This window comes from Thamnophis sirtalis, unplaced genomic scaffold (genome assembly GCF_051295495.1).
Source record: "Thamnophis sirtalis isolate CommonGarterSnake01/CBP01778 unplaced genomic scaffold, rThaSir2_p1.2 scaffold_11, whole genome shotgun sequence".
Taxonomy (NCBI): Eukaryota; Metazoa; Chordata; class Lepidosauria; order Squamata; family Natricidae; genus Thamnophis; species Thamnophis sirtalis.
This window is the reverse complement of record NW_028261391.1, coordinates 24,787,490-24,811,862: the sequence shown is the minus strand read 5'-3', so window position 1 is coordinate 24,811,862 and position 24,373 is coordinate 24,787,490.

Below are 24,373 nucleotides of genomic sequence, written 5' to 3'. Positions count from 1 at the left end.
TGTGAGCCTCCAGGAGGGCAAAAACAGTCTCCCTGGGCTCCAGAGACCATCTGGAGGCTGGAAATAGGCCATTTTTGGCTTCCTGAACTTCCGGTAGGTCTGTTTTTCACACTCGTTGAGCCTCTGCACATGTCCTGCACTTACCTGCATCCAAAATGTGCCATGTGAGGACTCCTGAGAGGGACGGACAGGGAGGGTGTGGCCAGCCAGAAGTGGGATTTGAGTGTTCTCCGAACTGCAGAATTTTAGCTAGAGGTTCTCCCGAACCCCTGCGAAGCCCCAGCAGGCCACCTCTGCTTCTAAGATACTGTGGATATTGACATTTCTATTGTACAATATACTGTATACAAACTACAAGTATAGTGTTTTTTTCAATCTTTGATCTCCTTTGAATCAGTTACTGTCCATTGGCATCCTTTACCTATCAATCTCATGGTTGGAAACTCGGAATTCAGAATTCTTCTGAAAAATTGTCCTTATTTTTCTTTTTCTTTTTGTTTGTTTGTTTGTAGATGACAATGTTGAGGAGGTACACCAACTCCACTGACATCACAGAAGAACTTACCAAATCTGCTGTTAGGGCACCAAGAGGAAATGACTCCCAGTGCCTAAAAAAATTGTTCATGTACTTTTTAGAGATTACTTTCAAAAAGCTATAAGAGAGAAGTTATTAAACAGCAACATTCCTTGATTTGTAGATTTGGCATACTGTCCATATTTTACTTTTCTTAGGATGAAACTATTTTTCAGACATATTCAGTCATCTATTTCAGCTTTCTATTGGGAGCTGCTTATTCCATTCATCTTTTTAACATTATCTTTTCAGTTACACCCCAACATGTTTCAAAGGAAACAGCTTTAGGATGTGAGTGCTATTTGATCCTGAGGTTTTTTTTGCAACCATCTGTTCACAAAGCTATTGATAGGGAGACAGAAGGCAAGTGAACTCTAGAATAGTTTACAAGTTTATGGCTGCATAATTTTGGTTCTTAAGGAGATACAAATTGTATAATACCCAGGCAATAAACGTAGTCCATTTTCAAAGACAGATGCAGTGTATAAGCAGTCAATATGGATCTTCTATGAATTTTCAAGGCACAAAACTTTATACAACTAGAAAGCACACCATATGTTTTATGTAACAATTCACTAATCCATGATGCACCAGAATTATATAATATTTGAGCCATGGTGGCGCAGGGATTAGAATATAGTACTGCAGGCTACTTCTGCTGACTGCCGGCTGCCAGCAATTTGGCAGTTCAAATCTCACCAGCACAAGGTTGAATCAGCTTTCCATCCTTCAAAGATCTGTAAAATAAGGACCCAGATTCTTGGGAGCAATATGCTGACTCTGTCAGAGAGCATTGTGAATGTGGTATATAAATCTAAGTACTATTGCTATTAGAACGTCTCAGGAAGTCTGAGATTCTTACCCCCCCTCCCCTATCATCATCATCATCATCATCATCATCATCATCTTCTTCTTCTTCTTCTTATTTCCCACCTGTTGTCATTAAAATAATAATCACCATAGATAGGCAACTTACTGCCTATGGGCCAAATGTGGGCTTCCACCTAAATTTATCTATCTATGGTCCGTAAAAGAAATATATTTACTTGGCCTGCAGAAGAGTAGAAGAAACTGCTTGTTGATTCCTCAAATGGTCATATGGGGGATGGTTTCAATGACTGACCCCTGAAAAAGTGGTGCCAGTGGTGGTGTAGTCTCTAGTTTCTACGAGAAGAAGGTTGCCAAACCTTCAACTGTATTATGCCTTGCTGGGCAGTAATGCAAGCTATAGAAGTTCTGCCTGTAGAACTTCTTGGAATTACATAAGCTTTAGTGTCTTCTAATGCTGCTTCTGTTCTCCATTGAGAAAATTAGCAGACCTTAGCAGGATAGCTGGGAGGAGAAAATGAGGGTTGCCCTACTATTTTGTTTGAGAAGACTTGTTCATGTAAACTTTGCATACAGTAGGGATAGGAAATCTATAATCTGAGGAGCTAATCCAAAGTGCCAGATTCCCATCAAGTCTTTCCTTGTCCCTTGGAAAACTACATGTTCCTCCCTATTTATTCTTTTGCTAGGAAAGAGTCAGGCGAGAGGTCCAAGGAAAGGAGAAATCAAGCACAACTTACTGTCTTTTCTCCTCTGATGGTAAGAAGACAGTTACATCTTATCAGTTGGGAGCCAAGTAGTTCCGTTCTGAGTACATTTGCCTTTTCCTTTTGGAATATCACACTTATGGAATTCAGGGTGCACCTTTTCTTTCCTCTTTGAAGGAAAATGACCAGTGCAACTAGAAGATTCACATTGTGCGTGTATTGAATTTGATTTTCAAGTTGGCTTCAAGTTCTTTGAAAAATTCTTGTAATGAAAATTCTTTTTTTGACTGTATTTTGAGTCATTTGAATTTGTTTTCATCTTTAAACAATCACCTTTACATAGTGTTTTTGTTTCACGTTTTCCTGTGTGGGAAGTTATCATCCAGCCCTCTCCCAGAAAAATGAAATATCCTAGGAAATATTGAAAAGGCAGAATATTTTTCTGGATGTGAAAAGAAAGAAACATGTTTTAAAAGATAGAATAGTTGCCTGTAGCTTCCTGCCCATTCCCACTGTTAATAATAAAGACTTCACCAGCAGCTACAGGAAAGCATGATAATATTGGCCCTTTACTCAACTGACCACATGGCAACTGAGAACTCATCCATACCTGGATTCAAAACACAGCCTAGAGAGTAGCCCCTGCATGGCCCCATGGCAGTCTGACAAGCAATCAGAATACATTTCTTACACAGGAACAGGAAACAGAGAGGTGGGACTAGACAGGTTATAAAAAGCCTAGCAAGCCCCTTCTTCAGCCCTTTTCTTCTTCTCCACCAACATTGAAGCATGTGATCATCTTTTCTGTTCAGGACTCAAGCCATGTGGTCCTGTCCACCAATAAACCATCTTTCCAAGCAGCCTCCATGTCTCCAGTGTCTTTTTCCCCACTTGGAGCCAAACCCAGAAGGACATTTCTTTCATCACCTGCTTATGTTCTTATTCAGCCTGTATTTTTCAGTGTGTTTTATTTTATACTGCCCAGAACGCTTTGGCTATTGGGTGGTTTTTCAAAATAATTTAAAATTAAATAATCACTGGCATATCCAGTTAAGACAGTGAGAAGGACTTCTACATAAAACTGGAAAGTTACTGAAATAAACAACATGGGGGCGGGAGGGAAATCCTGGGCAAGGCAGTCTCTTACATTCCTATGATTTTTGCTTCTTGCAAGCTAGGAAATTCGATAGGGTTCCTCCTTCTGTGATTGTTTTATTTTGTTTCTGTCTCCAACCACTGGACCATTCAGTATGAAGAATCATCTGCCATGTTTGATTTTATAGTTCCTCTTCAACTCGTACCATTTTGATGGCCTGTGCAAGAAAATGAGACAGTTAGTTTCCGCATGATTAAGAGACCTGCGCTTTAAAAAAAACTTTAAAAAAGCAATCAGCACCAGACTTATAATACTTTTTTGCTGCTGATAAAGCTGATGGAATATGAGTGAGAAAAATAAATGAAATGCAGTCAATATCATCATCACTTATTCCACAGAGTATTTGCTTACTATGGCTTACCCGCAAATGTTTGAAATAAGACAGGAACGTCCTAATTATTCTATGTAGATTTATTATTGGTGACAAATAAATGCAAGATATGTGCCTCCTCTAATCCTCCTGATATTTAATGTTTTCTTTTACTAGAATTCCTCAACACTGGTGTGGCTATTTATTGACTATTTAATTTCAAAAAAAATTGTTCTGGAAATCAAATTTGTTCTACAAGGACAGAAGTTCTTGCAGCTAATCTCCCCCACTTCTTTCTAAACCCCAGATCATGCTTACTTATTTTATTTAAATCACCTATTAGACAATACTGTTCTGTGTTGCTATACTGAATTATACAGTATATCCATTTTCCCATGAGTTGTTTCTGTTGATACTTAGACAGTGTTTTACTATAGTAGTCTTTTCCTTTTTGGTCTATAATAGTAAGAAAGTCCTCCCCTTCCTTCCTCTCCCCTCTTCAAGCTATCTCTTGCTGCATAATCGCAAGTTGCTCGGTCAGCATCACTGTTTTTTTCCCCCCAAATAATTTTTATTTTTTTTATTCTTACATACCATTTTAAGAATACATTCACATAATTGGTATTCTTCTTTACTTTTATCATTCTTATACATTTATAATTTCATTTAATAAGTTATAATGTACAATTTGGGTTGCTTTATTTACCATCCCTTCCTCCTTTTGTAACAGCCCCTTGTTTTCCCTTTCTTTTCTCCCTCCCTCCCTTCTCTGCTTCCTTCCTTCCTCCTCTCCTTCTCCTCCCTTCTTCCCTTACCTTTCTGATATTCCTGCTCTTCCTCTTCCCCTTCCTACCCTCTCTCCTTCTCTTTCTCCCCCTTCCATCCTCCTCTCCTTACCTCTTTCTTCTCCCCCCATCTTCCTTTCTTTCTCCCCTTCTCTCTCCCTTTCTTTTTCTAGTATTGTTGTTGTTATATTTCAAAACTCAGTTTATGTTTCCTTGGGATGGTATTTCTATCAGCCCAGTTATAATTTAGTATCATTTCTTATTCCCTTACCTTCACTAGTCTACCTAGGTATGTTTCCACAGTCAGTATCACTGTTAAGCTTTTTTTAGCAGGCAGCTCAGATCAAGCATCAATATCTAGCTGACTTTGGCTGACTTAAAAAAAGATAAAAACAAAAAACCCACTTTCCAAAACTTAAATCAGTTTTGAACCTCTGTGAGAGTTTAGCAAACTGTAGGTGAGACCTGAAGATTCAGTGGAAAAGAAGTCAAAAGAAAACAATTACAAACATTTCCATCTGCATGTTTTCTCAACTACCCCACTCACAAACAATCCTTGAAGACATCTACATGTGTATCAAGAATCAAGTCAAATTGAAGCTTTGAGCAAACAGCAGATTAAATGTATTGCCAATAGGTGGAGACAAAACAGTAAAATTTCAGCTCACAGTTGAAAAACAATCTTGCTCAATTCAGCTTTCTAGGAATCTTGAATTTCTTCTTTGAATCTAACATGTTTACTGCTATACGCACATTTCTTAGTGCAAAATAATTAATTGTTGGACACCATTTCCAACAGCAAGCTTAACTTCAGGGTCTTGAGGAATGAAAGAGATAAACTATATCATAATTCTTAGTTTTATTTTTTCTGTACACTACAAATCGATAGAGCAACTCTGCACATTGATTGTAGATGCATACGATTTTGTTTTCTTTTGTTTTGTTTTGCCTTTGGTGGATTTCAATTTATTTTTATTTCACATGATTTAGAAAGCTTGGAGCTTTCCTAATTATTTTCTCTCCCCCCCACCCTCGCTTTGGTTTTTCTTCCTTTTTTTCTTTCGTCAGTCCTCATTCATTTTAGTCGCTTTGTGTGTTCTGTGTTGGCAACTCCTTGTGCAAGTGCCTGCCAACTCCTTGCAAATCCTCATGTCTGTTTTTCCACTTGGTATGTTTTTTGGCTGCTGGTCAATATCTAGCCTTTAACGTTTTCCAGTCTCTGTTCTCAATAAGCATTTCTTTCTTCCACATACTCTGATTCTTCAGACATGACGTGGAAGTGGCCTCACTGATTTCACTGGAGCCTCTTTTCAAAGAAGTATGTTTTGGATCCCAGCTTAGTCTCCATTCATCAACCTCCTAATTATTACCAATTTTCCCCTTTGTTTTTCTACAGAGCATCTCCTGGGGAAACCATTTCAGATGTAAGTTGGAGGAAAGAGTGGGGTTTTTTTTAGGGTGGGGACTGGGCAGCTGATATTAGATAACCTGCAAAAAATTAAACCATGCATTTTATGATCATGTATTTTCTGAATTACTTAAATACTGCAGAACAATTCCAGCAATGTTATAGATGCAGCTCAAAGGTCCATTTTTGGTTTAAACAGACAGATTCCACTATGCGTAAATGCCATACTTTTGTCAGGCATAAATGGATGGATAGTACAGAAATACAACTTAATCATTCTGAACAATCATGTCTAAAAATTAAAGAGCAAAAACTATGGAAGTTAAATCAATTGCAAACTGATAGTCATCTATTGATTTTAGAGTCATCTACTGAGTTTTTTTACATTCCAGTTTACTTTATGTCAATATTTTCCCCTCTTTTTTCCTTCCCTACAATGCAATCTCTCCCATCCCTTGAGTCCTGTTGTAATTAAATGATCCTATTGGGAACAGCATGTAGTGTGGTTACAAGATGCTCAACTTGGGAGGGGGTATATTTATAAGTACCACAGCCCCAATATTTATGGGAGAATAGAATGTTAGCTGGTAAACAATTCTAATAATAATGTTTTATATTCTCTAATTAGACATATGTGTTTGTATAATATACATCTTGATTAAACTGCATTGTACAATTGTATATTGTACTGCATTGTTGAATATGACAAGAATTACTCCATATAGAATCTGTGAAGAATGTACACACACTTGAGAAATAACTACATGTACGTCAAAAATGGACTATCATCTCCTTTTTCCAACAGTATCCGTCTATTCCTGTTAAATAATAGACTTTGTTTTTCTTTTAATTTAACTGCAAGCAGAATAATTTGCAAAAAGATACACTTGCACTTCCAAAGTCTTCTAAGGGACTCTAGGTTGACACTGTGTTTTATCTGGATCTGTAGCCCTTGACAAACCAGCGAGAGATGAAAGAGCATTGCTTCTGGCGGAGTTATTGCTATTGGCTGGAAGTGTACATTATTTGAGAATATGAAAAACTCTACTTGCTTTGAATGTACCATGATGAAAGAGATTAGCATTTCTATCAGTTTAATTTGATGCACCAAGGAAAGTTAAGTATAAAACAAACACATTAAGGAGGGGGACAGGGAAGGAGGGAGGGGGAAGCATTTTTATTTTTCTGACACGTTAGTGTTATTTTATGCTCGTGCTCAAAGAGTGGAAATATATAATGGAAAACTGTACCAATTACAATTATTTTTCCAGCTATTCATGGTCTGGTAAGCTCCTATTTATATTACAGGACTCATGTTTTCTAAGATGATCTGGTGATAGACATCAACATAGACAATTTAAAAAAGGGATTGAGCAGATTTACAGGTCATCAGATTATGAACAGTTAACTATGTTAAGTATCTTCAGTATCTAAAACATTTTCACCGTCAGCTGCTGGGGAATGTAAACCAAGATTGCTGTGACATTCAAGTCCTCTTGTGAGCTTTTCATAGGCATGGGGCTGACCACCATGAAAACTGAATCCTGACCAGATAGGATTGAGAAGAGCATGAGTCTAACTTGAACTCCTGATTCAATGACTTTAGGGCAATTACTACTATGCAGCCCAGAAACTTCAGCAAATTTCAGTGCTATTTTATATAAATATAAAATCATAGCCATATCCTAAAGAAAGGAGATGAAATAATACTAATAGTAATAATTTAAAACACTGCAGATCTAAGTAACTATTTTTGGTGAGAAAGGACATTGCTTCTTATTTACAGTTAAAGTCTACAGTGAATCAAGAATTGATATGGTTTATATAATGTTTATGGAAGAGATATTAGACAACTCTTATCATGCATTTATAGAACCTTGCAGCTATATCATCTACATATCAAAGTCAGTTTAAGGTGAAGTTTATAATTTGAATATATTTGCTAGCAAGAAATGGGATGGGGAATCCATTCCCCCACCCCCGACACACACAAACATTACTTTCTGGCCCTACTGATATAAAAATTATATATGAACCATGATATAATATCTGTGTATACCATGCATAGTAAGAAAGAGATAGGACATAGTAGGTAATTGATTTTCAAGGTAAAAGAAGCAATAATTTTGCTAGTAACTGAATGTCACACGTAAATTGATGCAATCTTTCATTTTTGTAGTATTGCATCTGAAGAACAATTCTGGGGAATTTAAAACTTAGTATACTTTATTTACTATGATTGGTTCCAATAAAATTATTATCTATTATGACTTAATTTAATGCAATATAAAATTTATGAATTTACTGATTGCATTTATGTTCCTCCTTTCTATTTATAGAAATATTCAAGGTGGCTTACTATGGTTAAAACAAAAATACAAAGCTTAAGACAACAGCTAAAATCAATTAAATTAAACAACATATTTGATTCTCATTTGCTGTAACTAAGGTAAAGGTAAAGGTTCGCCTCATACATATGTGCTAGTCGTTCCCAACTCTAGGAGACAGTGCTCATCTCCGTTTCAAAGCTGAAGAGCCAGCGCTGTCTGAAGATGTCTCCCTGATCATATGGCTGGCATGACTAAATGCCAAAGGTGCACGGAATGCTGTTACCTTCCCACCTTCCCACTTGCATTTTTACGTGCTTTAGAACTCCTAGGTTGGCAGAAGCTGGGACAAGTAAAGGGAGCTCACTCCATTATGTGGCGCCAGGGATTTGAACCACAGAACTGCCAACCTTTCTGATCAACAAGCTCAGCCTCTTAGCCACTGAGCCACTGCGTCCCTCTACTGCTGCAACTTCTACAGAACTATTTTGAAGGGATAACAATGATACATTCAGCACTCTTCCCTTTAAAGATTAGCTTCATGCTCTTTATCTGAGAAACCCCAACCCACCCACTCCCCATTTTAAGTTTAATAGTAATCGTCTCCTAGAAATCATATATTACTTTGTTCAGTAGAGAACTTTTATTGCTTCACTCTTGGTTATTTTCATTGCTGTTGTCTATCTGAGAGCATCAATTAGCCAAGAATGTTTTCTTTAAACATCTGTTTTAGAATGAAGATGCAAATTTATCACATGCAGATTTATTATGCAAATTATCAATTCCTATAATGAATGTTCAGGAAGACATCGTGTCAGGAAGAAACCTTGAAAAGATAATTATCCCTTAGTTGCAGCACTGAATTTCAACTGGTTTGTGTGGGCATTTCAGGCATATGGTAGTATCTACTGCAGCAGTAGAAAACTTATTTCAGCCCAAGATCCAAACTGACTCTAGGCAATTTGCCAGGTGGCAGAAACCAGTAGTAATTCCAGGAAGTGAAGGCTTGACTCTTTCCCTCACCATTGGGTAAAGATGATTTGAGATTTGGTGGGTTGTTGGGGAAGAAAAGGATGATTTCATGTTTACCATGTTCTCATTGCTTCTTGTGCACCTAGAATCATTGCATGAGATGAATGACCATCTAGATCTATGATGGTGAACCTATGGCACGTTGCCCGAAATAGCACACGGAGCCATGTTGGTTGGCACACACAGCATTGCATGTTCCTCTTCTGGATTTCTTGGGTGCATGCACACACGATGATCAGCTGTTTTTGCAGATGCGGTAATACCGGAAACTAGAAGATATGGTCTTCTGGTTTCCGTTGTGTGCATGTGTGCCATCCAGCTGATCATCGTCTGCACATGCACACCAGTAACTAAGAGATAAACTGGTCAGTGTGCATGCACGTGCCGGAAACCGGCAGTTCATATTCTGGCACATGCATGTCCACTTGGCAGCTTTTCTTCTGGGGCATATTTCTGACAAGCGCACGGACACTCCCTTTTCGGCACGGGGTGCCAAAAAGTTTCGCCTTCACTGAGAATGTTCCGATAATACTTGGAATTATATTAAAATCTGTTCAGGATACAGAACGTTATTATTAATGACATATCATTACTATGTATACATTTCATATGTTGTAGTTACATTTGATGTACAAAAATATATAAACATTTTTACTGGTTTACGTTTTTATAAGCATGTTAAAAGTTGGAATTGAACTTTATGAACGTGGGGTTTTAGCTTCAGCCTTTTACAAGAACAAGAAGTATATTTCTTATCTATAACTGCCTTACAGACCACCAACAAAAAAACACAAAGAAATAACACAAACCACAGGGAAGCTTTTATTATTTGTAATCCCTATCACTAAGCCTATTTCCTGTGATAATTTATGGAAGCAAAACTTGGACTTTAAAGAGGCAGTATAAGAAGAGTATTCATTCGTTTGAATTTTGGTACTAGAGAAGATTCCTGAAAATACTTTGGACAGTCAGGAAAACAAACCAATGAATGATTGAACAAACCAACCCAGCATTCTTACTCAAGCCACAAATGACGACACCCAAATGATCCCACTTTGGACACATTATGTGAAGTTGTGGCTCTCTGAAGAAGGCACTTTGGAAAATGAAAGGGAAAGAGAAGAAGATGTTATTAACAGGAAGGTAGACAGACTCTCTTATTGTAGGGATGAGTGCATCTTTGAAAAGATTGTAAAAACAGGTTGAAGATAGACCATCGTGGAGAAAATCTCTATGAGACTTTACATGGTCAACAGGAGTTGAAAATGATGCTTGATAGCACATAATCTGTATGCCCATGCAGGGGTTTTTATCTAATACCTAAACAGTCCTAAGAACAATTCTGTTCTCCTCAGTTGCAGAGAAGAGCAACAAAGATAATTAGGGGACTGGAGGCTAAAACCTATGACAAATGGCTACAGGAATTGGGTATGTCTAGTTTAATGAAAAGAAGGACTAGGGGAGACATGATAGCAGTGTTCTGATCTCTCAGGGGCTGCCACAAAGAAGAGGGAGTCAAACTGTTCTCCAAGGCACCTGACGGTAGAACAAGAAGCAATGGGAGGAAATTAATCAAGGAGAGAAGCAATTTAGAACTATGGAGAAATTTCCTGACAGAACAATTAATGAGTGGAACAACTTGCCTCCAGAAGTTGTAAATGCTCCAACACTGTAAGTTTTTAAGAAGAGATTGGCTAACCATTTGTCTGAAATGATATAGGGTTTCCTGCCTAAGCAGAAGGGTGGACTGGAAGATCTCCAAGGTCCCTTCCAACTCTGTTATTCTGTTTTCTGTTTCTGTTGCCTGAACTTATAACATGGATTTTAGCCAGCTCTTAGCCACTTTCAAGTTACTTGGCTTCTATGGCTCTTAGCTGCTGTACTGCATTGCTTCTGAAGTGTTGGTTTTTCAGTTTCTTGGTCTGTGCTAAAGTGGGAAAAGGAAGATGCTTTACCAGCTGGTCATAGCATCTCTATTGGGATAGTGAAACTGCTGGATTTCTTTTCAGCTTGTCTGAATCTGCTGTAGCCTTGTAGAAGTCCAAACTGGCTCTTCCTTCACCATCAGTTGCCTGCTGAGCTGATGGCTGCTCCACTCCCTCAACTGTGAATTCTTCCTCTCTGTGCTCCCACACAACACAAAGCTTTCTCCAAAACACACCTACGTACCCATGCTCTTGTGTTAACAGTGTTTTCCTTTTGTAATTGGAAACCAAGTGTAGAAACCAGGGCTCTTGACACTGCCTTAAAGTTCCAGGGGATGAATGAAAGGGAAGGAAGAGTTCAGGCAAATCACTGTAAGAATTTTCTTAAAGTATATTCCTTAAACCATTTCCTTAATAGTATATTTGCCTTGCATATTCAGAGAAAGCTTGAAAATGAAGAAAGGACTTTGGACTTACTTTTCAGAAAGTATCCTGCTATTCGAAGTGTCTCTTTGACTAATGTTTTTCATATAGCCCTGAGGAGAAACATTTGCCATTCAAAGGGGAGAAAAGTTTGTTTGATACCCTGATTAGAGATTTTGAACCCTGGCCAGAGATAATTTTCGGTTATTGCAAATCCAGTCTCTGAATCTATCTGTGATCTTTTAATACAAAATTCCATTATAATCAGTTGCCATTTTCATTCTCTTTCTCCCCTTCCTCCCCCACCAATATGCACAAACTACATTCAATTTTCACACTAAACTTGGATTTCTGGAATATTTTCATTGAATAATAAAAGCATTTCTTTTGCTTGAGGGAAGATACATGTTCAGCTGATCTTATCTACCAGTTATATTACTATTAATCTTCAAATATATTTTTAAGCTTAATTTTTCCACATGTATTTTCCCATCAAGGATTTGAATACTGTTAATACTGACAGCTAAGGTACAGTAAATCAGGCGTGTCAATGTTGTGTCATCATGGTGGTGTCACGTGACATATCGGGACTCCCCTCCCCCTTCGCTAAAGTGGGCAGGGGCGGGACCAAGACATGTCGCATCTGGCCCGTGGGCCACAAGTTTGATACCCCTGCAGTAAATGATTGGCTCAATGCAATTTTTAAGTAAGATTTTTGTTGGTTATTAAAAATTAGAAATATGCTAAAAAAAGATACACAATGATTGCCTTTTGCTCAACTAATATCAATCAGATAATACTAGAAGGATTTATAGAACCAATGGTTATAGTTTTATTCTTGTGTTACATCTAACCATGACTGGCTGACCGCTGTTGAAAATGAAACATTGGCATATGCCTAGTTTTAGGTTAATAGAGTCACTAATAGCAGACATGTTCTAGGATGATCTATTAAAATACAGAATCCTTTAATGCCAAATTTCCACTCTGTTACTTGGTGCTAGGGATTCAAACCGCTGAACTGCTGACCTTCTGATCGACAACTCAGTGTCTTAGCCACTCAGCCACTGCGACTCATACAGTATACATACCATCCTTCAAATTTCACAGCCTGCTATTAGGCAGAAATAAGAGATTGTTAATGTTTATCTTTGAAGAGTCAACTTTACTTTACGATTACCTCCCTCAGACCGATTAGATCTCACAGGTTAGGTCTCCTCTGGATTCCATCTGCCAGTCAATGTCGGCTGGCGACTCCCCGAGGGAGAGCCTTCTCTGTTGCAGCTCCAGCCCTCTGGAATGACCTCCCCGTGGAGATCTGGACCCTTACTACCCTCCCGGCCTTCCGCAAAGCCACCAAGTCCTGGCTGCTCCAGCAGGCCGGGGGGGGGGGGGGGGCTTGTGAAACATCCAGCCCCATGGAAATTGTGAATGTTGCGTTTTTAAAGTGTTGTCTTTATCTATTTATCCCCCTTGCCTTGTGAGCCGCCCGGAGTCCTTCGGGAGTGGGCGGCATACAAGACAAATAAATACAAATACAAATACTATCCTGAGATTATTCCATTTTTAATCAGTTGGATTTGGTAATCACGCTAAGGAGTACAGAAAAATGAATTATCACAATTATCACACTAAATTTATGTGCATGTAGGACAGAGGTGGGTTCCTACCAGTCCGCACCTATTCGGTAGAACCGGTTTATCAAATCTACCAAACCGGTTAGAAGAGGTTCCACCAGTGAACCCAGAAAGCAGGCCACACTTACAGAAGAGGTTCCAAAAATTTTTGAAACCCACCACTGGTCCTTGGATATGATTATTCTACATTATCAAGCTCATATTTATAAAACTCAGTGCCTCTGTGAAAGGTAAGGATGATTACGGCATTTGTGGGGTAATCAGAACATTGCGTGTATTGAAGTTGTTTTAACGCAAACCAAACATGCCTTTTAAAAAACAAGTTTACATCATATTCTTATGTATGCCAGTGCTGTGTGTGAGGTAATTTAAGGTGGTTCTGACAAGTGTCGTCGGCATATTCATATCTGGTCACATGGGCGGCAAGCCACTCCTATCCGGTCACATGGGTGGCAAGCCACTCCCACAAAGGAAGCCACGCCCACAGAGTAGGTTCGAACAATTTTTGAAACCCACCACTGATGTAGGATCACATAAACCCTAAGCAAGAAAAAGGATTTTCATTTTCTTCACACTTCACACAAAGCTTTCTATTGATGCTTGCTAGCTAAATGCCCACAAAAGTTACATTTTGATACCTTTTGAATAATATTTTGAATGATTCTCTTTTTTTAATCCAAAATTAGAACTGTTTTTGTCAGAAAGGTATGCTGCATCCAGACATCAATCTTCTTTGACATTATTCTGTCCAATTCTATTTTATTTTTCTTGTGGAACTGTCAGGTGGCAATCACACATTTCATACTTCATTTTATGGCATCACTCACAACCTGCCAGGGTCCATTCTTATCAGGAGCAGATTGTGATGGAATGTGTTTGGAGCTTTCCATCTCTGCTCTAGCTGTCCCAGCCATCCTTTCTCCACCTTCCACTAATCACTCTCCAGAATGTAATTGAAACTGTGATCCCAGAATACAGGTGTGCAGGACACCTGCACAAGCATTTTATTTAAAAAAAGATTAGACCTGAATACCAAAATAGTGAAACTATTCATCTTTGCTTAATCCCCCTATGGTAATAAGAAACTTGCATTCTTGATTTTGATGCTTGTAGTGTCAGTTATAACAATATGCTGTTATTTGGAGCGAAACCTTTAGCAACAGGTTTCGTTTTATTTTTTATGTGGTAGTGTAGCAGATTTTTGGGAAAGCTCTGAAGACTTGTCTTTTCATCAGGGCATGGGCAGGGTGATGTGTGACACCATTAAAAAAATTTTTTAAAAGAACTGGTCACCAACTGGTGGTCCATGGACTACTGGTGGTCTGTGAGAAAATTTTGGTGGTCCGCAGAAAAATTATTTGCCTTTTTTATATTGCACTAAATACTATTTGTCTTTTTTAAAAAAAATCGTATTAGTGGTCTGCGAAATTTAAAATTATGAATTTAGTGGTCCCTGAGGTCCGAAAGGTTGGTGAGCCCTGTCCTAAAGTTTGTATTTGCAACTATAATTATCATCTGCCATGACATGGACTATTAAAAGTTGTTGAAATTGTTGCTCTTCAGTGAGGCATTAGTTGAAGGAGAGTGAGATCCCTCACTTCATCATACTTGCCATCTTTTCCCCATAATCTTTAATTGTTTTTATTGTAATTTCTTGGTTTGATTGTTAGAACTAACTGCCCGGAGTTGTTAACAGTCAGGCGGCATAGAGGTTTAGTAGATTAGTAGTAGTAGTACAGGTACTTCTTGACTTACAACTGTAATGGAGCTGTATAATGCCTAGAGTTGCCATGGCAATTTAGGCAGCTACTAAATAGATTAGATAAATAAATAAATAAAATTAATGTATATTCTTTCCTCTTCCTGTCAACTATGGTTACCTTCACATCTTTTGTGTGTTGTGTGCATATGCAGAATTGATGGTGGGGCTGGTGCTTGGAGAAATAGACTTCTACTAACGGGGAGAATTCAGTTCACAGACTATTTTATTCTTCTTCCAAGCTTGTTTCAGTTTCCAATAGCAACCGCAAACTCTGTGTGAGAGTATTACACATGCCCTTCTTCTTTTCCTTGTGTTTGTTCTGTGGAAAGTTTTTTTTTTTTTTTTTAATTTAACAGTAAGCCATGACAAGTGGCAAAACTGGGTACAGTTCATGAGATGTGAAAATATTGGTGGCACTTACATCTGAGTATTCTCATATCATATATTATTCAAAAAACAGACCCATCAGGGTTTCTGCCTAAGAGAGAGTTACTGCCTGAGGATATGCATATTTACTCAGAGGCAGTGCCAAGGGAACATTTGTCTGGGCCCCTTTCCCACAAAAGGCCATGTCTATTTTGAAAAATTAGGGGATTGATTGGCATCCTTTTGCTTCTTGAGCTCTTTTGTTTAAGCTAATTGCATTTCTGGCTGTCTGGTTTGTATTTGTAGCCAGGCTTAGCAGGATAACATACATATACATATAGAGGGGAGACAGATGCTGCTGTTCCCCAATATTATCATGTCTTATATCAACATCACACTTTATTCAGCCTTCAATTCAGAGGTGGGTTGCTGCCGGTTTGGCCCAAACCGGTAGTGGAATTCAAGCCTGAGTCGCAGAACCGGCAGTGACCCAGGCCTGCTGCGCCCCCGAACCCATTCCCTTGCTGCTGCTTGGCTGCTGCCATTTTGGATTTTAGTGACTCTGCATGCGCAGTTCACTGTAAATTGTTCTGCACAAAAAGCGCAGAACAATTTACATTGAGCAGCACACGCACATGCACTTTGCGCGCAGGTTGCGAATCGGCAGTAACACCGGCAGCAACCCACCCTGCTTCCAGTATTATATTTATATTAAGTTCTGCCTTTGATGAAGACCTCAGCTTGACAGTTGTCTATCGGACTCTCCTACACTGCTGTGGAAGAATGGGAAGATCATGAGGGAAAAATTGAGATTCCACTAAAGAGACCACGGTTGAAAATATCATGCAAGTAGAAATATTGCTTCCAGTTTTAAGGTATCTAATCCAAAATAAAACCTGATTGTCTAAGGCACATGTGTCAAACTCGGATCACATGATGTATTGGGCTTTTTTAACCCTTTGCTAAACTGGGTGGGGGCGGGGCCAGTATGTGACGCATATGAACCGCGAGCCAAAAGTTTGACACCCCTAGTCTAAGGGATCTGTTTGGGACACCCTAAGTGCCTTTTTTCCTGATTCACCCCTATGACAGCACCAAGAAAGTAGCAAATATTACCTATGGACCTTTTGCCATATGTTTTACGGAATGAATTCTGGGGGTTTCTCTGGAAATCTCAGAATATATTAGTCAGCTTATTCTAAAGACCCCTAACTTTTATTTGTTTCATTAATTCATTTTACAGTACTTAAAATATTTCATCTCTGTCAGAAGTACAAATCTTTACCTTTAATCCAAAGCATTATTAACATGAAAGCAAGGATAAAAACTCAAACGTGGCATCAGATAAGTGCCTACAATCAGACAGCTAGGACTAAAAACACATTAAAAAAAGACAACGTTAATGTTTTTCTGGAACTGCAGCAAGATAAAAGCAACATATTCCTCAAGAATGTTCCATAAGTTGGGAGCTATTTCAAAGAAAGCATGTTAACTTGCCCACTGAAAAGGTATATGGAAACCCCTTGAAGGAGGAATGCAAGAGTAATTAAATGAACATCTGGTCAGCACTGAAAAGGGTGAGAAAGGAGCTCAGTTCTCTTTGGTATAAATTGGTGATAAACCGATAAACTTTTCACTATTATTATAGTCAGGTGTGGGTTCTGGCTTCTTTTACCGCCAGTTCACTCAGGGATGCACTTTGCGCATGCACACTTTGCACGCTATGTGTGTGTGCACAGAAGTAAAAAAAAATGCTTCTGTGCATGTGTAGAAGCAAAAACAAGATAGTGGCACCTATGATATAACCAGTTTGGGCACGTATCTGGCTGAGTTACTCCCTACTTGGCCGAACTGGTCTGAACCGGTAGGAACCCACCTCTGATTATACTCTACAACATCAAACTAAATTCCTATAATCTTTGTGGTGTCTAATCATGTCCCACCAATCTCACAATGGGACCCAGTTTTCTGCAGCTCCTCTTCTGATGATCTGTCATGGCAATCTCAAATGAGAGACCAACAATGAACAGCCAGTTACAGATTTGACTAGCCATAGGTGGAGAGGGTGGAGCTCACTGTTAGCGTACAAATTAGATGAAAGCATACAGGTTTCTCAAGTCCTCTTTCTATGTTCTAATAAGAAATATTCTACAGGTAGTTCCCTACTTACAACAGTTCAGTTAGTGACCATTCAAAGTTACAGCGACACTGAAAAATGACTTAGGACCGTTTTTTGCAGGGATGACTTTTGCAGCATCTCCATGATCCTGTGATCAAAATTCAGCTGCTTGGTAACTGGTTCATACTTTTGATGATTGCTGGGTCCCAAGATCATGTGATCACCTTTTGCAACCTTCTGACAATTAAAGTCAGCGGGAAGCCAGATTCACTTAACAACCAGATTACTAACTTATCAACTGCAGTGAATCACTTCACACATGTGGCAAGAAAAGTTGGAAAATAGGGCAAAACTTGCCTAACAAATGTCCCAGAAACGTTGGGCTCAATTGAGTTCATAAATTGAGGACTACCTGTATTTCTATTTGAAGTGCAGCATTTGTTAAAGTTTTCACTTCTAGTTATAAATTAATTAGTTTACACAAACATGCCATTTTTGTCTTATTTTCTTCTTTTTTTCTTTTTGGTAGGATGACATGGAGCTTCAGGTTTGATTCCCAAAAGGAGCTAACTAAGAGTGTAAAGGATCCCAAATATTGCAACTGTTTGTAACTTTTTAAAGTATGTGTTTCTTCATGAGAAATGATGTAGCTGATTTAATGAGTTGTAGTCAGGTAGTAGGTTTTTGCCCTTGCCCTACTGAAATCAAATGTGAACTGTTGCATAGTCCCATTCTGCAGTAATGCATATGTAGTCATGTTTATCTAGGTAAGTGGAAAGATGTATTAAGGATAAAAATCACCAACTTCAAATTTAACTCTAGAGTTAATTGACTATTCATTTGTATGTTGTTTTTGAAGATAGTGTAGCAATTACAGGAATACTGCTTTGAAGTTAAAATATATCATTTTAAAGCTCAGATGGCAGGGTACATTATAAAAGCAAAAATGTTTCTTGCTTGAAAAAGTTTTTTTAAAGCCTTGGGTTAGGAACAAGGAATGGCTAAGCACTCCCTGTTATGTGAATATTCCAAAAACAATACTTGTGCTCATTAATTTTAAAGTGAGTATGATATATTAACTAATTTTATTCAGAAAGACTCCCTGTAATAGAATATCTTGGTAGAAAAGCTGATGGTAATAAAAAGGGATTCTAAGAAGTTAATAGGCTGCCGTGGGCTGGAAGAAATACATAATCTGCTGAGCATTTGAAAGAAAAGAATTAACTTTGAGAAATTAATACGGGATAGCAAAATGTGTATGGAGTACCAGACAGTGGAAAGAGGTATGACACCTGGGGCTAATCCAATATTAAGTATTTTTACAGTGCCAGTTCTCTTCCTCATCAATTTCATGAAACAGTTTGATGATCTTTTCATTTACTGACTTTTAAATTCTATGAAAACAAAGTAAAGAATATAATTCACTTACTGTCCAAGTCGTCTGAGCAATTCCTATGAAGAAGAGCTGCAAAGACAACATTTCCTTGTAATTCTATGACTGCAAAAGCCCAGGAGTGGGAAACAAGATGGAGCCAGAGTTACTATCAATGGAGAAAGGAACTATCCCAAATTCCAAAGAACCACAGTGTTTTAAATAAAATAGAGTTTGGAAATGGAAGAGTCATCTAGAGTTAAGATTAGGATTAGACTTCCATGAGATTGGCCAAAAACCAACACCATAGTTCAACACCTGGGCCCCAAGATCACCACAGATGGGAACTGCAACCACAAAATTAAAAGACGCTTGCTCCTGGGGAGGAAAGCTATGGCAAATCTAGACAGCATGCTAAAAAGCAGAGACATCACCCTGCTAACAAAAGTGTGTATAGTCAGGGCTATGGTTTTTCCAGTTGCAATGTATGGCTGTGAAAGTTAGACCACAAGAAAGGCTGAGCGCCAAAGAATTGAGGCCTTTGAACTATGGTGCTGGAGAAGACTTCTGCAAGTCCCTTGGAATGCAAGGCAATCAAACTGGTTAGTCCTAGAAGAGATAAATCCTGACATTTCTTTAGAAGGCCAGATCCTGAAGCTTAAACTCAAATACTTTGGCTACCTAATAAGAAGGAAGGATTCACTAGAGAAGAGCCTAATGCTGGAAAATATTAAGGGCAAAAGAAGGGGATGACAGCGAATGAGATGACTGGATGGAGTCAGAGTAGGCGTGAGCTTAAATGGACTCCAGAGGATGGTAGAGGACAGGAAGGCCTGGAGGAATGTTGTCCATGGGGTCGTGATGGGTCGGACACAACTTCGGTACTAACAACAACAAGTTCAATTTAGAGAGCCTCTTTATGCCTAATCGATCTGCTTTCTTTCTAATTTGTCTCTCTTGAAATCCTAAGCACATTGCATGGGAAAACTCTATTGAAATAGGAAAGTCATCTAGAGTTAGGGTTTTGCCCCCATCTTGGTTCAAAACTAACCTCTTAATTCAATTTAAAGGGCCTCTTTAGGCATGGTAGACCTTTTTCCTTTCAAAAAGAAAGTCAGCAGCCTTTGTTGAAGAGAAGCAGAAATGACACAGATCAGGCCTATGTTTCAGGAAGGTAGAGAGAGATTCACTTTGTGGCTATATGGTAAAATGCTTCACTGAACTAGGTCACGGTCAATTTATACTATTGTTGAATTAAGTTCCTATATTAGAAGGAGATACACAGAATTGTGTGCATTAGGGCAAATTGCTTGTAATAACAAATATATTTTTTTCTATTTTTTAATGTAGAGAAAACGGAATGTGACAGAATATATCATAAGGTAAAGATTTCCCTTGCACATATATGCTAGTCATTCCCGACTCTAGGAGGCGGTGCTCATCTCTGTTTCAAAGCCAAAGAGCCAGCACTGTCCGAAGATGTCTCTGTGGTCATGTGGCTGGCATAACTAAACGCCAAAGGTGCACGGAACACCGTTATCTTCCCGCCAAAGGTGGTTCCTATTTTTCTACTTGTATTTTTACATGCTTTTGAACTGCTAGGTTGGCAGAAGCTGGGACAAGTAATGGGAGCTCACTATGTTACCCGGTGCTAGGGATTCGAACCGCCAAACTGCTGACCTTCTGATAGACAAGCTTAGCATCTTAGCCATTGAGACACCACGTCCTGATATATCATAAATGAATACAAATAAGGCAATACAGTAAAAATATAACGATGTGGTCTGAATTTACTTACACCCACACATTCCTATTTCTAAGATCTCCATAATTATATTTGCAGCAAATAAGAAACTTTCTTTCTGGAAAAAAAAACTTTGCTGATTTCTTCAGTTCCCAATTTTTTGCTAACTTGCATGGGTGGTAAAGCTAAATCTTTCTATATAGCTGTGTTACAGACACACAGCACATGTACCTATATTCCATTATATTATATCTAAACAGAGAACAGTTTGCTCAGATTCTTACTCTGATTTAGAACCAACATGGAGTCATTAGACAAATAAGTCATCGCAGCTGAACAAGTACTTTCAACTCCAAACAGTGGGTAATGTTTATCAGAGACAAACATTTCATTTCTAAAAGGTTCACAGTTTTCTTTTATATACTATGAAAACATAAAGTTGTAGAAGAACAATCATATTATAGGGGGAAAAAGATTGTTAAATAGGGATGGGAAAGCTTATAACTATTTGTAGCCTCGATATGTAAAGTGGAAAATTCATCTTTTCTTTTTTTCAGCCAGGATAGATTCTACAAGTTTAATGTTAAATTTACGTGATACTTGGGTCATTTGTTTTCCTTTTTCGTACATCAATCTTCATTGTTGTTGTTGTTGTTAGTGATGGATATATGTTTTTTTGTATTTTGAATTGACAAAAAAAATTGATTTACAAAAATACTTGGAAATTGCATTTTATTTTTGTTGATAAACAAATATATTTTTAAAGAACAATAGAAAATGATTTTAATTAGTATTCACAAAGAGCATATTAATTCCAACCACCCCCAACTTAAAAAGAGAAATGGCAACCTGAGGAGAACCAGCATTATCTAAATTCAGAGCGCGGTGCCAGGGAAATAACAGGGTTGGACAGCAACAAAGCAGAAGGAAGTTCAATTGCTAATTTAAAAGAGAAGCTGGGGGTGGGAGGCTAAAACAGTTATTAGAAGGCAGAAAAACTGAAAAAGTACAAAAAAAAAAGCAGTTTCTGTTTCAGGTAAGAGAAACATAAAAACATTAAATTTCAGGTGTTCATATCTCAATAACAAATATATGTTGCATAAAAGTTGAATCCTAGGGAAGTTTATATTTGAATCCAAATTAAAATAGGTTCAAATATATAAGCTTTGGAACCCAATCCTGAAAATGAAGAAGTTCCCAAGTGCCAACCCACCGCCACCACCCACCCCAAGCCAGTTCTGGCAGTGATGCTCCCGGGGACAGGGAGAGGAGGCTTCAGTTTTAAATCCTGGTTATATTGGTTGTAAAAATAACTTTAAAGAGAGCAATAGTCAGCATCCACTTGACAACTTTGATGGTGGTCTTTCAAATGGCAAGTTCCTTGTTTAAACAAAACAACAATATGCTTTAGGGTCAAAAGCTCAAACAGAGGCCTTTTCTGTCGGCAGCTAAAGCTTGATCATTAAAGAAGTACACATTGAATTCAATGGATGAGTTGTGTGGATGGTGCCAATAAGACATCTGTATCTCCCCAACTCTCACTTGGAGATTAAAGTCTAGTACATGACTCTTGAGCCAATCCAATGTAGTGGTTAAAACACCAGGAGAACATGATTTCTAGTCCTTCCTTGGGCACAAAGCCAGATAGCCCTAAAAAGAAAGCATTGGCAAACCACTTCTGAAATCTTGTCAGGAAAACTGCAGGGACTTGTGGAAGTAATCGTTAGGAATCAAGAGAGAAGAAGGGAGGGGATAGGAATAGAGGGGAGGGAAGGGGAGGGAAGGGAGGAGGAGGAGAGTCAATTCGAAGGGAGGGGAGGCCCTGACTATGATAAATATCATTATTTACCAGTTACCAGTTTGTTTAACTGGTTATGTGCCATCGAGTCATTTTTCATTCTAACAACAAAGCTTTTTTTAAAAAAAAGATATAAATAGTTTTTAGGTAAGGAAAAAAAGGAAAGGGTGAAAAATATTTTTTTTAAAAAAATCCAGATCAATTTCTTGAACCAAATCATTATGCAGGAATTACAGTAAAAAAAGTAATAACCCCAAAACAAGCAAAGAACAAGAAAAGACAACTGATGCTCAATCTTAAAGACAATTACAGGCTTTAGACAAAGCACCAAGGGATTCGGTGATCATGGGACTACGCTTAAGATGGGCTGAAACAAAGAAAGCAGTGTGTTTCTTTTCAAGCAATGAAAAGAAACAGAAGCTTGATTTCGCTTCATTGCCTTTAAAACTGCTAAACAAAGACAGACTACCATGGACAAAGTTGCTATATGCAGTTAATTTATTCAGGTTGCACACTGAACCTCTTGATCTGTGAAAGAGTTGGTTTCCTTATTGGCTTTATTGGCAAAGGGAGTTGGCATTCTTCTCTGAATTTTCCTGCATACATTTCTTCTTAACTCAATTGGTAGCAGAAGCACATGCATAATAGCAGCACAGGAACAATTCGTGTGCTTTTGTCTGTATCAGTTCCACAAGATTCTTAAGCTTGGCAGCCTTTTTTGGAACAAAATTTAAATATGAAGCTATGAAAACTGAGTAAGGTTGAAAGAAAATGTATGGTATTAAATTCATATGAAAATATTTCCATATTTCCGACTTTCTCTGCAATTCTAACCTCAAACCCAATTTTTTAGCCCCCCCCCCCCACATAGATATAATCTACATATCTGATCAGAAATTTCCTGTATCAGGAATGATATGTAGCCTTTATATCAGTGGTGGGTTCCTACTAGTTCAAACCGGTTCGGTCGAACCCAGGGGTGAGTTGTTCCCGGTTTGCAGCGGTACGCCAGAAGGGGTTCGTCAAATTTACTGTACCTTTTAGAACCCATTCGCTGGTGGGACAGTACCGGAACGACCCCTCCCACTTGCCCCACCTTGCTCGTTCCCCCCGTCCGTCCGATCACCGCTCACTCACCCTGCCCATCTGCACCATGCTTTTCCCGCCCTCCGCTCACTGATTGGCTGGCTCACCAATCGCCCCACCTCTGAGAGGCAGGGGGGGCTTTTTCGCATGCCTTCTTTCTTTCTCCAAAGGCGTGCGAGAAACACCCTCCTCCATTGCCCAAACGTGTGAACTGTGAAGGAAGGAGGCTGAAGGGTCATTTGCCTCGACTACGCGATCTCCTTTCATTCTCAGTCTGCCTCATTCACTAATTCGGGCAGCAGAGAATGAAAGGAGGTCGTGTAGCCAGGGGCAAATGAGCCTACAGCCTCCTTCGTTCACACATTCGGGCAGTAGGGGGGGAGCTTTCTCACATGCCTTCTTTATTTCTCCAAAGACGTGCAAGAAAGCCCCCCCCCATTTCCCGAATGTGTGAACTGTGAAGGAACGAGGCTGCAGGCTCATTTGCCTCAGCTACGCAATTTTCTTTCATTCTCCATCTGCATCATTCACTCGTTTGGGCAGCTGAGAATGAAAGGATGTTGTGTAGCTGGGGGCAAATGAGCCTGTAGCCTCGTTCGTTCCTTCCTTCCCTCAGCGTCCACCAAAGTGCTGCTGCTGCTCGGCTGCTGTCATTGCCGCCATGCCCCCTCTGCATGCCTGGCCTCCGGCCTGTGTGGTAGCGAGCAATGGCGGCATGGGGCAGTTGGTGGCTGTGGCTACTGCTCCTGGCTAGCTTTGGGTCATGCTGCTCAGTGGGCAGAGCCCTGACTCCCCCCGCCGCTGCGCCACCTCAGCAGCAGCACCTCTCACACACAGAACCGAGGTGGGGAAGAAGATCGAGAGACTTGGAGCCACAGACACCCACTTTTCCCTGCCCCACAGCTTGCCTCCTTGGGTAGGACCAGGGAGCACACAGGGTGAGTGGAGTTCATGACTAAGTTTAAAGTGAATAGGGCTGTTTGTGATTAAATGGGACAGAGAACATAGCGGGAT